Raw genomic sequence first — 5,052 nt, forward strand, 5'->3', positions numbered from 1 at the left:
CTCTGTAATCCACCCGCCGGTGCGGCCCTCTTACCCACGTCCTTCTCTTCCTTTCGTTTTTGCCCAACTCCGTCTTTCGTACTTGTTCTGCGATGTGGAAGCCTGAGTTTGATGTCCCTTCATCGAACGCCATCCTCCTTACTTATACACATCCTTTGGCCCAAGGGCCGTGTCTCTCGAGGATAACAAGGGTCAGCTCCATCAACATGCATGCTCGGCTGACCTGCCACATAACCTCGACACGCCCCATTCCAACGAACCGCTGCATCCCTTCGTGTGCACCATCACACCCATGGGTCACCCCAACACCTCGCCGATTACAAACAATGTAAACTATGAAACGGGAACTATAAACTCAAAACGGGAACTCTGGCCAAAAAACCCCAAAAAAACATCAAAAACAGTGCTCAAAACGAAAAGTGTGTATACTGGAACGATGTTTTTATTTTTTAGGCGTCAATTTTGAACATGTTTTAAAATTGGCAGTGACTACAAAATTTACTATGAAATTTTCGTGCAAAATATAGCTTCAAAATGAAACTGATGACACTGGAACAATGATTTTTTTTTTAGGGTCAATTTTCAGTATTTAAAAAAAATGCTAATAAAACCAAATTTCTATGTGTCAAACAAAGTTGTTTATGCGGGAAAAAACACACTAATGTTTTTGGTAGAATATCATTTTTCTTTCCTAAGTATAAATTTAACATGTTTTCAACCATAACCTGCTAGATACAAAAAAAATTGAAAATTTTTCAACTATAAAATAAAAAAAAACCATGACATTATGAACAAATTACATCACTAAATGCATTCAAAAGTCATTATTTGTATATTGAATAAAACATATTTTATATCTCTAATTTAATATTGCATTGTAGATATTTTAAACAATAAAATTTATCATAACTAAGACATATAATCCAACAACATAAAAATGCCTCATAACTTCTCATTTAACACCATATGGAAAACATTAATTTTATTTGAAGATACGATGCATACATCAGTTATATAAACTATCTTAAACAACTATTCAAAATCACTCATGTTTTCTGGCACACCATCAGAATTCACATCTTCAGATGAGTGACTGGATGCTGACGAAGATGTTCCATATTCTTCTCTTTCATCAACTAGTGCCCCATCTGAGTCCACATGCATGCCTAACATTTCAGGTCTCAAAATTCTTCTAGATCTACGACTGGTTTCAGGTGACTCCCATGTCAACACTGTTCCTTCTGGTAACAACCTTTTCAGAATCTCTATCGTCTTGAAGCGAAGAGTTCCTCTCTTTGTTAAATTGAAGTCATAAACAAGTATGTCTACATCCTCCAATTTTAATATGTCTGTGCGGCGGCGATTTACATTTGTACCCTTTCTTTTTCTTTTTCCGCCATTTTTTTTGTCAACTACCATCTCTGGCTTATACACACCATTGAATGGGTGTGTATTTGTGGCATACCAATGTACTTCAACACTTGTAACATCCTCATTTTCTGTAAAGACCTTTATAACTTTAGCAACCCAAAATGGATAGCCATTGGGATCTCCATCTGCTAGCACTGCAATCATGCAACCCTCCTTAATATCCTGTACTGAACCCCTATAAAGGTCTTCCATGGCTTCACGTTGTGCACGAGATCTTCTGGATCCAATATACATCTCTCTTTCCTCTGCCTGTGAAGAATTAATAATACCTTGAGATTGTTGCTGTTCAACAATGTTTACTTCCTCATGTTCATTCGACACATTATGTGGCCAAATAAATGGATTTTTCAAAGGTATATCTTCATTTATTGTTGTCGAAATGATATCACTTTGATTATTGAAAAACGACTCCCACCAAACAGAATCAACAATGTCAAAGTACTCATATGTATATCTAATACATTTTTTAATTTCTTCCAGGCAATCAGAATAATTTATAGCCCTGTTCTGTCTACGTGCATTCTGAACTTCACCAACTGATTGTAATAACAATATTTTTGATGCAAATATTGGATGATCTGGAATGAACTTCAAAAATTTCAATCCTGATGACGGTGCCCATTCTGTAGTAGTTGAATACTTCTTGCCCCATATTAGTGTGTTCCCATCAATTTTTTTGATACGAAATTGATGTTGGAAGCTAATGTCATTAAGTTGTTCAATGCATCTCCCCTCACCATATGATCCCAGAATAAACCTTCGCATGTCAATAGTTTCTTCCAACACATCAAAAGTAGGCTCTGGCATGTATGATTTCTTAATACATTCAATTAGTGATGGCAAGCTACCAACTTCCTTCCTCCTCAATGTGACTGAAAAACGGCTGAACATCTGATCAATATGGTCATGAGTGTGCCCAACAAGAAGGAAACCAACCTTTACCTTCTGAAAAATTCCCAATTCAACAAGCATGTTTAGATATCCAAAAACAACCTGATTTTTGTTTTCACGGCAAGTGTTGTCCAATTGTAGATACAAAACTTCAGGAAGATTACCAGACCAATGAGAAATCACATCATGAATTATAGTTATGGTCAGATTTGCATCATTGTGAATATTTGGAGCTGTGAAGTACACCCTTGGCAACATTTTCCCATTGAAGACCATACAACCGACCAAGTGAAATTGAATAAAGTTTTCCTCCTGTAAATTTTTGGGTGTGCGAACAAAATGTGGTAAAAGTGTTTTCTTCTGGTCCATACCATCAATTATCAAACCCAAATATTTATTCGGATTATCATAGCACTTTTTTCGATGCTTGTACAACTTCTTCCTTTCGTTTGTTTGTTGTTTGCGATGCTCCTGAAGTTGTTTGACAATTAAATCTACACAACATAAAAGAGATTCATTAAGAAATATGTTTTCATAGTTGATGACTATACAATTTTAAAAGTTAAAGTTATAAACGCTTACCTCTTTCTGAGCCTTCACTTTTGTCCCTTTTTTATTTAAGAGAAGCACATGTACTGCAAATCCCCATCCTTGTCTTCTTAGGAATATAGACATTGTTGAATTCTTTCTTCCATACCTTCACAAAATATTGATATGTAATAAACTGGCCATGTCCCTCAGCACCTTCTGCATATTCTTTGTATAAGTTGTAGATTTCTCGTCTTGAAAAATTATCTGGAATATGTATTGTCTCTCCATTTGGCATACACTCTCCATGCTTTGAAAAGAAATCTTTCATCCATGACATTGCAATATTTGATAATGGACCAAAGTGTTTTTTATGACGTACTTCTGAATAAAAAGTGGGATCCTTTTCCAAATTTTCTTGAATTCTCGAGAGACAAAAATTCCCAATCGAATGAAACATTTTGAAACCTTTTCTACAGATAAAAAAAGTCCCAATATGATAATCATAACCTGACAATGTAGATTGCATGCACCCAACTAAATATGAATTTTGCATGCTTTTATTCATTAACAAATATCTCTTCCCGCTTTCTAATGCAAATTTGAAATCCATATGTTTCAAGCAATCTTTTTGGCAACATTCACTTGAAATGAGAGCACTGATAGAACTTCTTCTCGTCAGATATTCTGCTCTACCCCTTGTATAACTAGAACAACTTGCATTGATACGAAAAGGCCTGCTCCTACTCCTTGATACAATGTTTCTTGGCAACATCTCCATCATTTGATCATCATTTGTATAAGGCTTTTCATCATCATTAAGAGGAATGTTATCCACACTATGATCAGCTCTGCTTTTCAAATATTGACTTGGAGGATATTCTTCATCTTCTGCTTCTTCAGTGCTACTGTCGTAGTCCTTAGAATTCGGACTGAATGGAAAATCTGACTCGATGTTTAATGGATATTCTTCCTCATATGCATTGCCAGTGCTACTCTCATAGTCCATAGAATTAGGACTACGTTGAAAATGTGACTTACTTATTGAAGATGCTACATCCCATCCTTTGTCACTGCTACCTTTATACTCATTATAATTAGGACTAAGTGCATCATCCTGTCCTTCATCACTGCTGCTCTCATAGTCTGCAGAATTAGGACTAAGAGGACACAGTGACACTCTATTATTTTGAAATTCATCATCACGCTCTTCATAACTATTGCTCTCATAGTCCGCAGAATTAGGACTAAGTGGACACTGTGGTACTCCAATATTTTGAATTTCATCATCCCACTCTTCATCACTGCTGCTCTCATAGTCCTTAGAATTTGGACTAACTGGACACCGTGACACTCCATGCTTTTGAAAATCAACATCATGCTTTTCATCACTACTGCTCTCATAGTCCTTAGAATTAGGACTCAGTGGAAACTTTGACACTCCATACTTTTGAAAATCAACATCATGCTTTTCATCACTGCTGCTCTCATAGTCCTCAGAATTAGGACTAAGTGGACACCGTGACACTCCCTTCTTTTGAACTTCACCATTATGCTTTTCAAAACTGCTGCTCTCATAGTCCTCGGAATTAGGACTAAGTGGACACCGTGACACTCCCTTCTTTTGAACTTCACCATTATGCTCTTCAAAACTGCTGCTCTCATAGTCCTCGGAATTAGGACTAAGTGGACACCGTGACACTCCCTTCTTTTGAACTTCACCATTATGCTCTTCAAAACTGCTGCTCTCATAGTCCTCAGAATTAGGACTAAGTGGACACCGTGACACTCCCTTCTTTTGAACTTCACCATTATGCTCTTCAAAACTACTGCTCTCATAGTCCTCGGAATTAGGACTAAGTGGACACCGTGACACTCCCTTCTTTTGAACTTCACCATTATGCTCTTCAAAACTGTTGCTCTCATAGTCCTCGGAATTAGGACTAAGTGCACACTGTGACACTCCCTTCTTTTGAACTTCACCATTATGCTCTTCAAAACTGCTGCTCTCATAGTCCTCGGAATTAGGACTAAGTGGACACCGTGACCCTCCATTCTTTTGAACTTCACCATCATGCTCTTCAAAACTGCTGCTCTCATAGTCCTCAGAATTAGGACTAAGTGGACATCGTGACACTCTGTTCTTTTGAAGTTCACCATCATGCTCTTCATCACTACGGCTTTCATAGTCCTTAGAAGTAG

Source organism: Pinus tabuliformis, chromosome Q, assembly GCF_031772625.1.
Source record: "Pinus tabuliformis cultivar Carrire ecotype Pingquan chromosome Q, CPIR1, whole genome shotgun sequence".
NCBI lineage: Eukaryota > Viridiplantae > Streptophyta > Pinopsida > Pinales > Pinaceae > Pinus > Pinus tabuliformis.